The sequence below is a fragment of the Silene latifolia genome, chromosome Y, assembly GCF_048544455.1.
Source record: "Silene latifolia isolate original U9 population chromosome Y, ASM4854445v1, whole genome shotgun sequence".
NCBI lineage: Eukaryota > Viridiplantae > Streptophyta > Magnoliopsida > Caryophyllales > Caryophyllaceae > Silene > Silene latifolia.
Window position 1 is genome coordinate 187,008,646 of NC_133538.1, and position 19,494 is coordinate 187,028,139.

The window sequence follows — 19,494 nt, forward strand, 5'->3', positions numbered from 1 at the left end:
TTCATCTTAAGGCAAACCAAAATTCATCCAAATAGACATAATAGAATAAATTAGTGAACTAATTCATCATATAAACATTAATAGAGCATAATACAATCAATTTTTAATACAAATAAGCGCAAAATCAATTTCCCCCAATTTGAGTTAGAGTTTGATAAACCTGATTGAATTGATTAAATTGGATAAAAACAAAGAGAAAAGAGAGGAATACTTACTTGATGATGTTAAATGATGAATGATTCTTGCAAAAAGATGAAGGAATTGATGTTTCCTTGTGATTTTAGTGAACAAAATGATAGAGGAAGAGGAAGGAGAGTACCGTCGGGATGTATGAGAATGATAGAATAATGTTTGCCTTTTACCCGTAGAAGAAAAAGCCAACAAAATACGAACTCAAGTCCCCGATCGAGGTTGACCGGTCCAACGCTTTTTTTGACTTTCTTCCGTATTTCTTTATTTCCATCCCATTTTTGAAACTTATATCCCCGAACGGGGTTTTTGCATGGGGAAGCGTGAATTTTCTCTATTAAGCCTCCTTTTCTTCATTTTACACCTATAAATCACAAAACAAACATCGTCAAGTCTAGTATTTTATTCCTAAATCTACCAAAACAGTAAATTGCGGAAAATTAAAAACAAAAATAAATAAAAGCAAATAAAAAGCTTGGGTTGCCTCCCAAGAAGCGCTGGTTTAACGTCCCGCATGACATAAGAAGCTATTTGATAAAGTTTCATCATTGAGCTCACCACCATCCGATCTCCATTTCATAACTTCCTTTGCATTCCGCATCCATTGGAAATTTTTCTAATAAAATTTCCCTTTCCTTTTCGCACTCTTAGCATTAGTGCCCTTAGCATCGTCACCTACAAAACAATCAACACCAATATCTTCCTTTAACAGATCCATCGGTAAGGATTCAAGTGTAGTAGAGGCATTAGAAAAGTCTACATTGCTAAATAAATAACAACACTCTTGTAACATTGGGCTTTTAATGGTGTTATGCTTACTAAAGGTAACCCTGTCATCACCCACTTCCAAAGTCAACTTCCCCTTTTTCACATCGATTAGCGCACCCGTTGTGTGTAAAAATGGCCTACCCAATATAATTGAGGTTTGTGAGTCCTCGGCCATATCAAGTATGAGGAAGTCAACGGGTATGAAAAACTTACCAACTTTGACGGGCACATCTTCTAAAACACCTAAAGGTCGCTTTAAAGAACGGTCCGCCATTTGCAATGTGATACTTGTGCATTTTAAAGCACCCATGTTAAGTTTTTCACAAATTGAATAGGGCATAACACTTACTGATGCCCGTCGTTGTGCACCAAAGATAAATTTATAATTCCTAACTACAACTATAGATAGCGGTAGCAGGGTCGAACCACAGAGAGGCAGATGTAATTATTAGTTGTTTAATTTCAGTCTAAGGTAACGATTATGTGGGGGTTGGTTTGAATTGGCCTATAACTAATGAGCAATAAACTAAAGAAATGTATAAAATCAAATTTAAAAGGAGTACTAAGATGATCGGTTCACTGTAGTTTCGGCAGCAGCATACTAAGTAGGTCTGAAATAAACACAAGAGGTGGGAAAACAAGAGGTCCTCTCGGTCCACTCTCAACAAGTAGCGTCTTTCGATCTCGCTACGGGTCCCTAATATCACTAGTACTGAATCTCGTCCTGAAAAGTGACTAAAAATCTAAACTTTACCTATCTTTTGATCTTAGCATAGTTTAGTCATTTTAATTGGTAGTCTAACAACTTTCCCTATCTTTCGATCTAATGGGTCGGTCATTTCTTGAGCATTCAACTAGTCCCGTGCACTCGATTCGTCAAATATAGAATTTAAATCAATTAAAACGAAGCAAAACCTCACGTGGCCAGTCGATCGACTAGGGTGTGCGGTCGATCAACTGTGGCGCAACTCAGGTCGTGATATTCTACTGCCGCCTAATCTACAGATTCCCTACATCCTAGCACGAGGTAATTAGCTACTCATGATATTGGTAAAAACAACAACAAGATTAACGTAATAGACTACTGAATTCATGCTCAAATTAACGGAACAAAAGATTATCATAAAACGATAATTATGGCTTCGGGAAACTAATGTATCAATTCTAGCTACGAATGAAATAAAGCAATAAAACTGAAATAATGAACAAAGGAATACCAGTAGAAGAATTGCAGGAAGAAAAGCACGAACGGAAGGAATTGTATTGAATGATTCAACTCGGAAACCAAACCCTAATTAATGATAAATTAAAACTGGATGCAAGCTCAATGAAAAACTCAATACCTAAAGCTTAATGTCAGGTTACGTTATATAGGAATCTAACGTAACAACTTATTCCTAAACCTACAATACATTGGGCTTTCCTATTCTCGATCTTTTAATTCACGTCTGAAATAGCGGTTTGGTCAATCGACCACACAAGGCAGTCGATCAACTGAGGTATGCTGAACATGAGTTCCTGTAAGTCGGGCTCTGGTCGATCGACCATAGGGTCCAGTCGATCGACTAGAGTAGCTGATAATCCGCTTTTAATTCTTCATAAAGTTGTCTTTCAAGCTTCGAAACGTGCACCAAGTTCGTCTCTCGAGTCTCTACTTCATGTCAAACGCAATGCAAGGTACTCAGGGACGGATTTAGCTCAATATCTACTCATTTCCGCATAAATCTGCAATATTACATAAAAATGCGAAAGTAGACGAAATGGGGAAAATAGTAGCATAAACTACACAAATGAGCTCTGAAATGCGTGTAAAATGGGGTGTAAAACATCATATTTAAGACACGCATCAAACTTCCCAAACCAAACCCTTGCTTGTCCCCAAGCAAGAACTAGACTCAATCCTAAAACCTAATGGAACGAGTTCAATCTCAGAGCGAAATGCAAACTCTAAGGCCTACACCAATTTAATGCAACAACCAACAATCAATCAGAAATGTGAATCATGCAAACGAGTTATGAAGTCGTCAAAAACTGCTGAACCGTCAACGATAGAGACTTATCAATATGGACTCTCACGGGTCGCTCAAATCACTCAATAAATACAGGTGAGTATATGTAAAAGATAGAAAGAAATTACTTTGTAGTGACTCTTACCTAACTACGACCTATAAGAACATGCCTGCAATATAATATGAAAATGATCTCTACAACCATACATACGCATTCCAACCAAACAAATGACCATGACACATGCCGAGGTAGATAAGGGATATGTGAGGTAATGGGCAGGAAGAGGCAAAACATTTATGGGAACGTGGAGGTACAGGTGATCAGGCTAGTACCCTAACAAAACCATATGACAATATCCAACTTCTTGCTCAAAATCTTCGATGAAACCAGTGCTATTAGCAAGCAAAAAACTCACAATCTCCGTAGTAATCAATCAACTAACTCCCCATAAGATACAAATGCAACATGGGAGCAAAAATCGCCATATAATAAAGACTTTGAATTATGCGAATTGATTTTTCTTTTCCTTCTCGGGCATCAGTCGATCGACCAAGATGGTCAGTCGATCGACCACGTCTACAGTACAGTACTCTCTCTTTTATTTCTTTTTCGAATCATTTTTTCTTTTCTCTTCTTTTTTCCTTTCCAATTTTTTCTTTCTTCTTTTCCCTTCCTTTCTTCATCTTCCCAACAACATCTCAAAATGAGCAAATGCCACCAAAAACATAGTAACAATCCCAAAACTAGACTACTAGCTTGACAAGGGTAGGCTAAATGTAGGATGTAGTAACGGGACAAAAAGGCTATTTTTGGCAGTGTGGAGCTTATGGGCAAAATGAATAAAGGAAAACCTCTACCGCATGTGTTAACTAACCACAAACCGAATGCATTCATATTTATGCATATTTATGTAACATGTCTCATAAGGAGAACTACTCACAATCCTAGATAAACTGGTCATGGATGTCACCATTATAGGCTCTAAATCTCAGAAAATGATGTAGTTTGCCAAAAATCAAAGTCAAGTTTCAAGTCCAGCAAATAATTTAACAAAAACTCGTAGACTATGCATATTTGATTCTACTAATAACATGTCGATTAGCAAGGCTTAGGCATAAACAGATGCAAATGCAATGTCATCAATGAAATACTACCGTTCCGACTCGGCCTATATGCTAAAATAAACGTGAATTTTTTGAATTTTTTCAAATTTTTTCAAATATTTTTTTTTTTCAAATTTTATGTATATATAAAGGAAAATAAACAACAATGCAAGACAAAAAATGTAAACGTGAATGCAAGCAAATGAAATGCAACGCAAAACCCTTCCCCAAACCAAATCGCACAATGTCCCCATTGTGCAAAATCATATAATGAAATAACAGGAAAATGGGAATTTGCGGAAATTAACTACATAAGGCATGAAGTAAGAACTCGGAAACTCACAAGATTTTAAGCGCAGCAAAAAGAAACCTCCCCAAACCAGCGTGAGCTAGGAGGTTTTAGTAGCTAGCAGTGCTACCAATAAGTACCTGAAAAGACAACAAATACCACGCATAAAACCAATAAACCAAAGTGGATGCGGTAATTATGTGCAAAAATTAAAACGGAAGAAAACAGAAATATGGCGGAAAATAAAGAGGAGAGAAGACTCCCTCAAGTCCGCAAAACGACCAAACACAGCAGGGGAAAGGTTGAAGACAGGTACAGCAACGGGCAACGGTCGATCGACCACATCACCCAGTCAATCGACCAGGATGTCAGGAACAGAAGCTCCTGGAACTGTGCAGCCAATCGATCGACCATACAGACCAGTCGATCGACTGGAATAGCTGCTGCAACCTTCTGATTTCTTCGAATTAGCTCACTAACTTGAGCTAATATGGTCTATATACCTGTAAAAGCACATAATAACGCGCCCAAAATTGCGCAAAACCCAAAGTAACCGACTAAAGTGTTTAAAATCCTAAGCAAACGTATTAAAATGCGAAGTCTTGCGCACACGAAAACAATAAAAAGTCTAAAAAAGCAATAAAATGAAAGTTTGAAAAAGCATGTGATGAACTAATAGTTGATCAAGAACGGCCAGGGAATGGCCCACTTGGTCGGCTTCTGGCTACAAGAGGTAGCCTCAACAGTGCTCATCTCCTCAGCTGCACTCTTCTCAACTCCAACATCTGCAGGACTCAACGGATCAATAGGTCGGACATCTTCCCACTCAATGACCTCCTCTAGCTCACCAAAGTCCAAGCCGGACTCCCTCACTTTGACTGGCTCATCTTCAAGCTCCTCATCAGTGTCATAGCTAAGACATCCTAAGCCGCCTCTTGAGATGATTGGCTCCTGCACAGCTGGAGCAACATGCGGCTCTTCCGTCCCCAAACCAGCTCCTGCAATGTCTAAAACAGAGGAATCGTCCTCCACTTTGCTCCCAATCTGGGGCGGAGGGGTTACAACAGGAATAGGTGTAGAGACAGACATATCAGGAAGTACAAAATAGGATTTCTTTTCAGAAACCGTATTACAAGTTATCGGCTACATGGGGTCTTTCTTCTTAGCTGTCTGGGCAAAGACAATAGAGTGTTTTCCTACTTTAAAGATCAAAGTCCCTGAACCAACATCTATAACTGCACCAGCAGTATGCAGAAATGGTCTACCCAATATAATAAGAATGTGGGCATCCTCGGCATATCTAGTACAACGAAGTCAACAGAGAAGAAAAACTTTTCTATTTGCACAGGAATGTCCTCTAAGACTCCTATAGGCTGGACCGCAGATCGGTCAGCCATCTGTACTGCCATGTTGGTAACTGCAAACCTAGTCAATTTCAGCTTTCTAGCAAGACTCAAGGGCATTACACTAATATTGGCTCCTAGGTCACACAAGGCCTTCTCAATAGAAAAGGTGCCAATACTACATGGAACTGAAAAACTACCCGGGTCTTCTAGCTTATGGGGTGCAGTATTGGTCAAATAAGAGCATGATTCCTCAGTGAGTGCGACAGTGTGCACAATTTCAAGTGACTTCTTATAAGATAAGAGTTGCTTCATGAATTTGATATAAGCAGGCACTTGATTGACTAACTCAAGAAAAGGAACTTGTACGTTTAAGCAACGAATAACATTTTCAAACTTATTAAACGATACCTGCTCCTTCGTCGGCACCAATCTCTCTGGATAAGGAGCTGTAAGAAGTAACTTAGCCCTCTCCTCTAAATCTCTCATGCCGGCATCGGTGGACTTAGGCTGAAAGTCCACAACCTTCTCCTTGTTGTAGCTTGACCCTTATTCAGACCGTCTCAAATGTGAACCATTAATCGACAAAGGGTCGTATTTCCGAACCGGAACGGACCCATCAGCATTCGGGTCTTGCCTCAATATTTTAAAAAGCGTAGTACCCGAAACAAGTGGTCCCTCAAGTTATCGGGCATCGGAGGACGAAAAGAATCATCTTCAGCAGCTTGGTCAGTCGATCGACCATGTTGCTCAGTCGATCGACTGAGTTCTCTGATTCAGAAAATTTGTCTCTTTGCGCGGACTGGTCGATCGACTGGGTATGTCAGTTGATCGACTGATATACCTGTTGATCGTCTTTTTCTTGTTACTGTTCGTTCCAGCTTTCTTTTGACTCGGTTCCGCCTCATCTTTTCCAGCGACATCCTCAACCATAGCGGGCCCATCAAGGGTAGACCCACTCCTCAAAGTAATTGCATTTAAGGTCTCCTTTTGATCAGTTTGAGTCGGTAAATGTCCCGGAGCTCGAATTGTATTCTTGCTAGCCAATTGGGCAATTTGGCTCTCCAACATCTTCATCCCGGCCTCTCTAGCTTGGGATTCTTTCAACAACAAATTCTTCAACTCGGCAAGATCAGAACCTTGGGATTGTTTCTTTGCGGCACATAGGGAGGTTTTGAAACTGTTGTTGCTTATGAGGGGGCACATAGTTACATTCTTCTTCTTTGTTCTTTGTGGAGGTGGAGTTGGATTTAGGACATTTTGGCTACTCCACCTCAAGTTTGGATGGACATTCGGCTCATAGTAAGTGTTTGTCTGCCTATAATGTTGAAAGGCAGCACAAGACTCAAAGGGACTAGGACAATTGTCTGAAACATGTCCCTCAGCTCCACATCTGAAACAGCATTTACATGGTAAATCCCTCCTTTTGAAGCTCCCCCCAACTCGTACTTATCAAATCTCGCCGTGAGAGCCTCTAATACAGCTACAGAAGGAGATTCAACAGCTCTCCTTTGATTTCCCCTGGAATTTCCATACTCAGCTTTATGGGTGGCCAAGTCATCAATGATCTTCCACCCCTTAGTTTCCCCCATATTCTCCTGGAATCTGCCACTAGCTGCCGCATCCAGGATAGCTCTCTGATCGTCATAGAGCCCATTATAAAACTGATTGTATAGGCTCCATTTCTCAAACCCATGAGGCGGAATGGTTCGCACCAGCTTCTTGAAACGCACCCACGCCTCATGAAAGTTCTCGTCAGGACCCTGTTTAAAGCTTGTGATCTGAGCTCTAATGGCATTAGTCTTCGAGGGGGAGAAATACTTCTTATAAAACGCCAAGGCCAGAGAATTCCAGTCGGTGATCCCATTAGCAGCTCGATCCAGGTCTCTATACCACTCCCTTGCAGTATCACGGAGTGAGAATATAAACATAGTCTCCTTTACCTGGTCCTTGGTCACGCCGGTCGGCGGGGGTATAGAGCAGCAATAATCAATAAATATCTCCATATGTTTGGCTGTATCTTCATTTGCAGCTCCCCCGAATTGGTTTCTCTCAACCAAGTTGATATAAGAAGGCTTCGGTTCGAATTTTCTATCAGCTCCCGGTAATTGAACCCCTTATATAGATTTGCAAAATTTGTCGGCTCGAGTGACTTGCTATAGTCGCTTCTTCAGCCATTTCTAGAAAATCTGGAGATGTGACGGTCTCAGCTGATGAAGTGGAAATGGGAGATGAAGGTGGATCTTCCTCAAACAGCTCGTTCTCGTAGTAACTAGACAGAGTACTCAGCTCTTCCTCTGTCGGCAATACTCTAGATGATCGTCTCAACTCACGCAAGGTCTTCTCAATCTCAGGATTGAACGGTAGTAATTCACCACCCTGTGACCTGCGCATAAGAGGAAACTACAAAAAGAATATGAGAATAGCTTAAGGAACGAATGTCCTTTAAACTAAGAAACAGACTATAATAAAACAACTAGAAATTAGAACAATTGCCTCCCCGGCAACGGCGCAAAAATTTGATGCCCGTCGTTGTGCACCAAAGATAAATTTATAATTCCTAACTACAACTATAGATAGCGGTAGCAGGGTCGAACCACAGAGAGGCAGATGTAATTATTAGTTGTTTAATTTCAGTCTAAGGTAACGATTATGTGGGGGTTGTTTTGAATTGGCCTATAACTAATGAGAAATAAACTAAAGAAATATATAAAATCAAATTTAAAAGGAGTACTAAGATGATCGGTTCACTGTAGTTTCGGCAGCAGCATACTAAGTAGGTCTAAAATAAACACATGAGGTGGGAAAACAAGAGGTCCTCTCGGTCCACTCTCAACAAGTAGCATCTTTCGATCTCGCTACGGGTCCCTAATATCACTAGTACTGACTCTCGTCCTGAAAAGTAACTAAAAATCTGAACTTTACCTATCTTTCGATCTTATCATAGTTTAGTCATTTTAATTGGTATTCTAACAACTTTCCCTATCTTTCGATCTAATGGGTCGGTCATTTCTTGAGCGGTCGATCGACTAGGGTGTGCGGTCGATCGACCGTGGCGCGACTTAGGTTGTACTATTCTACTGCCGCCTAATCTAAAGATTCCCTACATCCTAGCACGAGGTATTTAGCTACTCATGATATTGGTAAAAACGACAACAAGATTAATGACATAGACTACTGAATTCATGCTCAAATTAACGGAACAAAAGATTAGCATAAAACGATAATTATGGCTTCGGGAAACTAATCTATCAATTCTCGCTACGAACGAAATAAAGCAATAAAACTGAAATAATGAACAAAGGAATACCAGTAGAAGAATTGCAGGAAGAAAAGCACGAACGAAAGGAATTATATTGAATGGTTCAACTCGGAAACCAAACCCTAATTAATGATAAATTAAAACTGGATGCAAGCTAAATGAAAAACTCAATACCTAAAGCTTAATGTCAGGTTACGTTATATAGGAATCTAACGTAACAACTTATTCCTAAACCTACAATACATTGGGCTTTCCTATTCTCGATCTTTTAATTCACGTCTGAAATAGCGGTTTGGTCGATCGACCACACAAGGCAGTCGATCGACTGAGATATGCTGAACAGGAGTTTATGTAAGTCGGGCTCTGGTCGATCGACCATAGGGTCCAGTCGATCGACTAGAGTAGCTGATAATCCGCTTTTAATTATTCATAAAGTTGTCTATCAAGCTTCGAAATGCGCACCAAGTTCATCTCTCGAGTCTCTACTTCATGTCAAACGCAATGCAAGGTACTCAGGGACGGATTTAGCTCAATATCTACTCATTTCCGCATAAATCTGCAATATTACATAAAAATACGAAAGTAGACGAAATGGGGCAAACAGTAGCATAAACTACACAAATGAGCTCTGAAATGCGTGTAAAACATCATATTTAAGACACGCATCACTTACACTAGCACCTAGGTCGCAAAGGGCCTTATCAATGGTATATGTGCCTATGGTGCAAGGAATAGAATAGATACCGGGGTCCTTAACTTTCGGGGGAGACTTGTTTTGTAAGAGTGCACTACACTCTTCGGTGAAAGCAATGGTCTCATTCTCATTCAAGGATCGCTTCTTTGAGAGGATTTCCTTCATAAACTTTGAGTAGGAAGGGACTTGGGTAAGTAATTCAATAAAAGGAACGGTGACTTGTAAATTCGTAACAACTTCCAAGAACTTACCGAACTTATCTTCTTCCTTGTGCTTTGCTAGACGGTGGGGAAACAACATTTGAACAACTTCCTTTGGAGGTGCATCCTCCAGATCTTTCACTTTCTCTTTCTCAACCTCAATAGGAACATCCACTTTCTTTAAATCGGCATCACCCTCCTTAGCATTAGGGGAGACCTCTTTCTCAACAATCACCTCATTACTTTCTTGGGTACCAAGCTTGCTCTGTGACACCTCCATATACCAAGGAACCTTTTTAAGACCTTCCCTAGCATATAAGGACATCACCATCTCGGTTGCCCGAGGAAATTAATCATCAAAGGTCAATAAAAGAACATTAAACTGTTTTACAAGCGTTACAACCAAACTGTTAAAAGAAAGTTACAACTCATCACTATATCCTACTTCCTGTCATAACTCGTGAGGACTCATCCCAACCCGGACTCCAGCAATCATCCAAGACAACACCTGCTATGACTGACTGCTCACCATAAGGGATCACGGCAGACACAACAAACAAACAGGCAACCACACAAGGTCAGTAAGTGAGATAAAACACCATAATCTTGACCAACTTGTAACAAGAAAAACCAAACACATACACGACCACCATCACTTCAACCAAACACCATCACCGATTGTCCACTGGACCAGCCCTGCCAGTGGGGGACCGCATCCGTTCCCACCTAAGCCCCGCTCATCATATCGAGTGATAACCCCGTCCCATTAATGTGCACATCCCCTCCCGTGGCGGGTTCCACGGAGGGCGAAACTAGGGCGTGAAGCCACTCCCGCAAGTGACTCCACTCAGCCGAGGATGCACCACGAGAATCAGAGACAATCAATCACAGACAGCTGCAAAACAACAACAACCTACAACCTGTATACACCAATCGATTACCGCATATACTTTACCACACACACTCACAACAACAACACCACCACAAATACGACACAACAACCGACACAGTAGACCAACCACAGAAACTTAGTAGGCGAACCTACCTTTAAGCGACTGCAACGGTTCTATGTCCTCACACGCAAGACCCAGCAATCAAGCAACACCTATACACACAATACAATCATCTATCACTACCATTCTAACCCTAACTGAAAACACAAAGACACGGATGATGATGACGACATACCTACATGAGGAAATATGGCAAAGGACCGCTACCCGACTCAAGCTATGCACTCCTATGGCACAAGGACCTTCACAAGCTCCCATGGAAGGTATTTGGTGAAGGAAGGAGGAAGAGACGTCATTTAGGTTTAGAAAAAATAGGCGGAATTGATTTGCGGTTTTAAGAAAACACGATTATAAACCCTCGCTGAAAAGACTCTACTTTATCGAGTAACTAACGTACTCGATCGAGTATCCAAGCTACTCGATCGACTATCCTCTACTCTATCGAGTACCACCCACAACTCAAGACGCAAGATAACTTTGGCACGTATTCCTAAGGACTATTACTCCTCCCAAGGTCAGTCAGTGCTGGTCAACAGGTTCCTAAAAGGGCGGGTATTACAGTATTTCCCCCTTAAAAAGAACTTCGTACCCGAAGTTCAACTCACCCTTCCCATATACACCAGATACGAAAACAAGATCGACGACACCGCTCTTCCGACATAGGTCGCTACTCCTCAGAAATACTATCCCTCATGTCATCATCATCAACTGTCTAACACACCATGTCTAACACACCGTATAGATTGACTTCTACAACCTACCACTTGAAGTAACAACCTCACAACTCGGACCAACACAACCAACGACTACACTGCTGTTCCCTACTCTTAACCATATACTAAGAGACTATACTTTTACTAGTACGTGACTATCAACACGAAACATGTCATATAACACAACTATGTTACCCAATGGATCTATTCCAACGCATGACATCATAACTCTCTCTCTCTCTATGACCGTCTTTTCATGGCACACTATTCAACTTTTACTTCAACATACCAATTACACAACAACCAAATGAAAAAAATTATAGTTTCGTACTAGAAATGTAACAGAAATACTAGAAAACATTATAAACAAATAACAAAATTATTGTAATATCTGCCTTTTTATTTTGCGACATTACTCTTCCCCTCTAAAAGGAACTTCGTCCCCGAATTTAACCACCGAATTATTGCCCACATTACCAGAACTTTACCTCTTGACGTTTATCCAACACATACAATTCCTTATTGACATTACTCATTAATCATTTAGCTACAGTCACGGATACATGTACGTATCAATTGTATATAAGGGAATACGCGAATCCTGTGAAATATAACTAGTAGACGTTGAGGATGTAAAATGAATGCAATAAGAACCAACTACTACTTGCACTATTCGTTATGAATCCGCACTCAAAATCCAAACACGACTTCTAACATATCAAATTAATCGTCCAAACATATTACTAATCGTCAACAACCATGTTAAACATCAAAACATGCAATGATATAACCATTAAAACAATTTTAATTAACGAAATGTTTCTGTAACAGTGTTACTCGATCGAGTATGTAGGGTACTCGATCGAGCGTCTTAGCTACTCGATCAAGTAGCCTGAGATCAGAATGATCTCTACCTGCCACACCTGCAGCTACTCGACCGAGTAGGGGGCACTCTGTCGAGTGGCTACAGGTCAAACCACTCCAAAATTTCCTGTTTCAACACAAAACGAATATATATATACGCGAGTCAGGATGATAACCCGACTTCAAGTCCCACAAACAAGTCTCAACAAGGCAAGTACGGCCTTATGTCCAACATACAACCAAACCTGACATGTACGAAAAGCAAAGGTTCCAAACAACGCAAACTAATATCCACGCAACCATGAACAAGATAAGAAAAAGGAGTATCACTCCTGCTGCTGCTCATCCATTATCTCATCTCCATCACCACCCGAGGTACCTGCCCCTGAAGCCCCAAGACCCGCACCATCCCCTGCTCTAACCTCTGGACTCTCATACCATGGGGTCAACCCGCCAAAAGCAAAGGACTGTGGTGTCCCCCATGCAGACATGTCCACCCCGTAAGAGTGGAAAACCCCACTGTAGTCCCCAACTCCGCTCCACCACACTGGATGTGGTCCCTCGGTCCCAATACCCTGAGTATATGCCATCTCATACATGCTCCGGAGCGTCAAGGTAGAGGACACTCTCTCTGCCAAGTAGCTCGAACGTGTCTCTGGGGTATCAAGGTAGGAATAATAAGGAAATGGGTGCTGTGGTGGTGCTGCTGGCTGTGGTCGGGTCTCAGCTGTCCTCTCCCTCACCCGACGTGGTCCTCTCCCCAACCTGGTTCTATCCTCTGCCGCTCTCACATTCCCCCCTTCTTCGGCTCGTGCATAACCTGAAGGATCGTATCATCAATAAGGTATGTCTGTGTCGGCCGAGGTGCATCCTCATCCTCCTCCTCATCAGAATCAACCGGATCCAAAGGCTCAGTCGGTGGGAGGTGCTCAGGAGCCGGTATCCTCATCCAGCTCATACCCCACACCCTCCATGCTAGGCTACCATCCGCCAAGGTTCTCAACCATTTCAGGTCGAGGTAGTAATCTCTGTCCATGGTAGGCACCGGGGTGGCTAAGGGAACGTACTCAGAGGAAGCTTCAACGGAGGTTAGCTTTTCAGCCAACTGAGTGGCAAAAGTACCACAACTCAAGTACCGAGTGGTAGAAGAAGCCATCAAAGCAAGGTTGGCACAGACCATGGCAGGAGCATTAAAGACCACCTTCTCAGTCCGCTCCGGGTTAAGATAAGCCATCAAAAGCAATAACTCGTGAGAGTTTAACTTACTCATATCAGGCCTCTCATAAAGAAGATTCGATCTGGAACGAAGAAAGATCCTCAAAGTAACATGTTGCACATCATTAATCAACATGTTGCTGGCGGTGGGAGCTGACTTCCCAGTAAGGCAAGGCATAAGGCGGCAAACCCCGCACTCAGCTGGAATGTCACGGGGAGATCCCTTGGGAGGCTTGGCCAACCTAAGGTGAGAAGCAAAGAGGTCCATGGTTAAAACAAAACTCGTGTTCATAAGACGGAACTAGACAGACTGCTGAGTCGGCTCGTATTTAAACGAGCTCATGAATCCAGGGTCAAAAAAGCATAGAAATGTTTCCGCAAACGGTACAACCCAGTGAATCCTAAGGTCTCAAAAATATGAAGGACATTCGTCTCAATCCCCAGGTCCTCTAGAAGAGTGGTGTCCACACAGCGAGTGGGTCTCATTTTTCGTTTCTGTAAAGCTACAAACCTCTCCCTCTGTTTGTAGTCCACAAAGACTACCGAAGGATACTGCATGCAGATGGTACTACTGGTCCGCTACCCTCCCTAACTTCGGGCTGAGAAGCCCTTCCCCTCTTACTTTGTCGGGTTCCCAAGTTTAGTCTCGGCATCTGTTTCAGCATATAATTTAAGTACACACATATAGGCACCAAAACATGTAATTTACACAAATTAAGCATGGAGTAAAACATTTATGTACGCACTATGACCAATAATTTCCCAAATTACGAGTAAAATTCAAATTTTCTAACGTTTAGACGGTCTTTACAGCTGCAAAAAATTTAGCATAATTATCATTAATTACTCAACTACTACATCTTTCAACACATGGCTCAAATACAACCACATATATACTTGAAATCACGTAAAACATTCTTGTATGCTCATAGAAAAGAGTAACCAAGCACACACTATTACTAACAATCCAAACTATAAGTAAACTTCTCAATTCTAGTCATCAGACGGTCTCTACAGTTGTAACAATTTTGACATATTTAGCATGAATTAATATCACTACTACTACTTCAAAGGTTTAACCCTTAACACATAGTCATATTCAACACAAAATTCAAATCATAGAAAACGAATTTCAATTTGGGGCACTTTTAAGACGGAGTTTTTAAGGCAAATTTCGAGGTGAAAATCACAAAATTCAACTTCCCACTTGATATATGCAACATATACTACTTAATTTCATCACTCAATCATGTAAAAAACACCCAAAAATCAATTTGATTTCACAAACCCTAGAAAATTCGTCCCCAAATTTTGTAATTTCTATTCAATTTTTAGCACAATAAACAACAACAATCATAAAAGGGAAGCATGTGGATCATATTACAACAATTACAAGCAACTTTTCTTCCATATAAACCGAAATTTCAGATTGTTCTACCATTCCAATTGTCTCTAAGTGATGAAACATTAAAATAGGAAAGAAATTCATACCTTAATCAATTAGGAAGTGCAAGAACGAATCAAAGCAATGAGAACTACCCAAAGTAATCACCACAACCTCAAGATACAAGAGTTTTAGGGAGGTTTAGGAGATTAGGGTTATGAAAAATGAAGAGGAAATAAGAAGAATGAGGAATAACAAGGGTTTAATGAATCCCGCGGAAGCTCCTGTACTGTAGCCTATTCGATCGAGTGCCTTGGGTACTCGATCGAGTGCCCTCTACTCGATCGAGTAGGCGCTATTTCATCGAGTAACCGTTGGAAATTCCTACGTCTCGACGTCATAGCTTCCTATCTAGATCGAGTGAGGTCTACTCGGTCTAGTAAGCACATACACTCGGTCAAGTAAGGTTGAGTACATGGTCAGAATTACAAATTTAACTGAAGATTCCTGCAAAACAAGATCACGTGTCGATTCCAAACCAAGTTCGGAAGTTGTCACTAGTTATCGTACTCATTCATATAATACCATTACTACTCTAATATATCGTACGGTCGCATCAAATAAGATTCATATCACACTATGCTACAACGAACTTCACACAATATGGTTTACCTGCTACCGAGTCATCCATGTATGCAATTATGTCATTATATCATGTCTAAACTTGTTTTACCACATTGCTAACAAACTTATATTCACGTCACTTGAAACACATAATTAACGATAAATTTCCATGCGTCATCCAAGTGTATCAGCAATATGTTCAAGCCTCAGTATAAACAAATCAATCTATTCAAGCTAATTACATCACATACGAAAACTTTCAACCGTTCATATATTACATGCATCCATTATTATTTTCGATAATTCTCATTATAGCTCAATACTTCTTCAACTAGCATTTTCATGGCTACTGTAAGACTTATAGACTCGTATAGGACCACCACTACAAACTGCCTGAAACAAATACAGACATTACCACATTCCATATCACAGCACATACTTCTATCATATAAACCTTTCACGTTCCTTATTATCATCAAATACACACACCAACTCTTTCAAGTTTTCACCATACACAAGTCTAACACCACTATGATGCCTACCTTAACTTCAACAAGGCTCAACCATTAGCACTACTAGTTTAACCATCTTACACATTGAACACATATTTGCCGACTCCCCATTCCCATACCCAGTGACTGGCTTAAGTACAATGGGGCCAAGATTTTGAAATGAGGGCGCCTACTCACCCAAAACCTAGCATCAGCTGGGGCTCCCATTATACATACACCAGGTTCATTTTATTGGACTCACTACGTTCATTAGGTTCATTTGTTACAGGTTCCAAAATCGTCGCTCTGATACCACTTTGTGACACCCCCATATACCAAGGAGCCTTTTTAAGACCTTCCCTAGCATATAAGAACATCACCATCTCGGTTACCCGAGGAAAGTAATCATCAAAGGTCAATAAAAGAACGTTAAACTGCTTTACAAGCGTTACAACCAAACTGTTAAAAGAAAGATACAACTCATCACTATATCCTACTTCCTGTCATAACTCGTGAGGACTCATCCCAGCCCGGACTCCAGCAATCATCCAAGACAACACCTGCTAAGACTGACTGCTCACCATAAGGGATCACGGCAGACACAAAAAACAAACAGGCAACCACACAAGGTCAATAACTGAGATAAAACACCATAATCTTGACCAACTTGTAACAAGCACAACCAAACACACACACGGCCACCATCACTTAAACCAAACACCGTCACCGACTGTCCACTGGACCAGCCCTGCCAGTGGGGGACCGCAGCCGTTCCCACCTAAGCCCCGCTCATCATATCGAGCGATAACCCCGTCCCATTAATGTGCACATACCCTCCCGTGGCGGGTTCCACGGAGGGCGAAACTAGGGCGTGAAGCTACTCCCGCAAGTGACTCCACTCAGCCGAGGACGCACCTCGAGAACCAGAGACAATCAATCACAGACAGCTGCAAAACAACAAAAAACTACAACTTATATACACCAATCGATTACCGCATATACTCTACCACACACACTCACAATAACAACAACACCACAAACACGACACAACAACCGACACACTAGACCAACCACAGAAATTGAGTAGGCAAACCTACCTTTAAGCGACTACAACGGTTCCATGTCCTCACACGCAAGACCCAGCAATCACGCAACACCTATACACACAATACAATCATCTATCACTACCATTCTAACCCTAACTGAAAACACAAAGACACGGATGATGATGACGATATACCTATATGAGAAAATCTGGCAAAGGACCCCTACCCGACTCAAGCTATGCATGGCACAAGGACCTTAAAAGGCTCCCATGGAAGGTATTTGGTGAAGGAAGGAGGAAGAGACGCCATTTAGGTTTAGAAGAAAGAGGCAGAATTGATTTGCGGTGTTAAGAAAACAAGATTAGAAACCCTCGCTGAAAAGACGCTACTCGATCGAGTAACTAACGTACTCGATCGAGTGGCCCCTACTCGATCGAGTATCCAAGCTACTCGATCGAGTAGCCTCTACTCTATCGAGTACCACCCACAACTCAACACACAAGATAACTTTGGTACATATTCCTAAGGATTATTACTGCTCCCAAGGTCAGTCAATGCTGGTCAACGGGCTCCTAAAAGGGCAGGTATTACATGCTCTTTCTCTTAAGCATCAATAAGCGATGAGGAAACGGCACACGATCCCTAACAAGAGGCTCTTCACTAGCCTTCTTTTTGTCATTTCCCCCAAGCTTTGGCTTTTTAACAACCGCTTCGTCATCCAAAGTCATGGATAGCCCATCAAAGCTTGTACCACTTCTCATAGAAATAACATTAACGGTCTCATGTGGTTGAGTACCTTGGGGTGGTAGTTGACCGGTCTTCCTTGAAGAGCTAGATGCGGCTAGTTGAGCCATTTGTTGCTCTAACATCTTGATTGCGGCATTGTGAGCTTGATCAATCTTTTTTAGTTGAGCCAACATTTCCGATTGGGTCTTAGCTATTTTCATTACCAAGGCCTCAAGTTTACCCCCTCCTTGGTTATTTTGTTGGCCATTTTGAGATGGTGGCCCTTGATTTTGTTGGTAATTTTGTTGAGGTGTTCTTTGTTGTTGGTTTTGACTTTGGTAACCCGGTGGAGAATTATACTTTTGTTGTTATGGAACATATGCATTTTGTTGTTGTGGTTAGGTTTGAGGTTGAGGGTTAAGCACATTATTACTTCTAGAAGACATGTTCGGGTGAAATTTTGAATTCGGGTTATAACTATTGGAAAAAGTACCAGGTGGATAAGAACTTTGTCTAAAAGCTTGAAAAGCATTTACCTCCTCAATAGTAGCTTGGCAATGAGCGGTGTAATGACCTGCACCTCCGCAACCGTCACAAACAATGATTTGACTCGTAGAGGACACAGCATTGAGTTGTTGAAGAGAATCCTAGCATCTCGGTCCGCCAACTGTTTTTGAAGTAAGGCAATTTGAGCTAATAAGACCGGATTGTCGGAGGATTCTTCTTTACCTTTGAGTGGCACACTTCGGGAATTGACATATTCCGCGTCATGGATTGCCATAGATTCGATCATGGCATGAGCAATATCGGTGTCAATTTGATCAAACCGCCCATTGTTGGCGGAATCAAGAATCCTTCAGGACTTGGCACAACATCCATTGTAGAATGTTATAGCTAGAAACCAAGCATCCAACCCATGATGTGAGCATTGTCTTTGCAACTCTTTGTACCTCTCCCAAGCCTCATATAAGCTCTCAAGAGCTTGTTGACGGAATCCGGTGATTTGGCTCCTTAAGGTTTGAGTTTTCTCCGGTGAAAAAAACATTTGATAGAAAGCAAGAGCCTATGTCTCCCAATTCGTGATTCCCATGGTAGTGCGATCAAGGCTATTAATCCATAGTTTGGCCTTATCCTTCAATGAGAAAGGGAAAAGTATTTTGACACGGCTATCGCAACCCTATCAAAGATAAAACCTAACGGTCTCAACTAAAATGTAGCAGAGGCAGTCGAGTATCGAATCCACAGGGAGGTAATGTAATTAACAGTTGCCTAATTCTAGTCCTAAAGTAACAATGGGGGGTTTTGTTGAATTGATTTCTAAACTACGAGATTTAAAGGAAAGAGAAATAAAAACAAAAGTAATAAGGGCAAAAAATCGGTTTAGACTATCAAGAAGAGAGGGACATGTCGGGATTTCGGTTCACTACGGTAGTCCAATAACTCAGCTTTAAATGACTCAGACGAACTAATGTGAGACGGATGTTGAAAGGTCCTTTCGGTCCACTTTCTATCCTAAAATACCACTAACTTAACTTTCGTCCTCATTAGGGTAGTCTACTG

At 41.3% G+C, this 19,494-nt stretch overlaps 1 non-coding gene across 1 annotated transcript; it reads left to right on the forward strand.

The window, feature by feature from the left end:
- Positions 1 to 18,845: 18,845 nt before the first annotated feature.
- LOC141634570 (small nucleolar RNA R71) lies at positions 18,846 to 18,953 on the forward strand. The gene has a single exon (XR_012539297.1). It is a non-coding gene; the product is annotated as a small nucleolar RNA R71 (small nucleolar RNA).
- The last annotated feature ends 541 nt before the right edge of the window (positions 18,954 to 19,494 follow it).